We start from the raw sequence: 235 nt of genomic DNA, 5'->3' as shown, positions 1-235 counted from the left end.
ATGATCCCCTTTCCGAGTTGAGGAATAGCGCGCATATTCCCGGCGCGTCACTCGCTCGTCAGTCCTCCATGTATGGCCATTAAGTGGGGCAATTTCCGGCTGTTTAATGGAAGATACATTTGCAAGGGCAAGGCGCCCTCAGGGACACGAGCATTACGTTGTCAGCGCTTCCAATTTCTGCGAGATACGTAACGCGGGAAGGAGGATGGGATGTTGATGGGATCAACTTTTGATG

This window comes from Penaeus monodon, chromosome 32, assembly GCF_015228065.2.
Source record: "Penaeus monodon isolate SGIC_2016 chromosome 32, NSTDA_Pmon_1, whole genome shotgun sequence".
Taxonomy (NCBI): Eukaryota; Metazoa; Arthropoda; class Malacostraca; order Decapoda; family Penaeidae; genus Penaeus; species Penaeus monodon.
Note: the sequence above shows the minus strand (reverse complement) of the source record.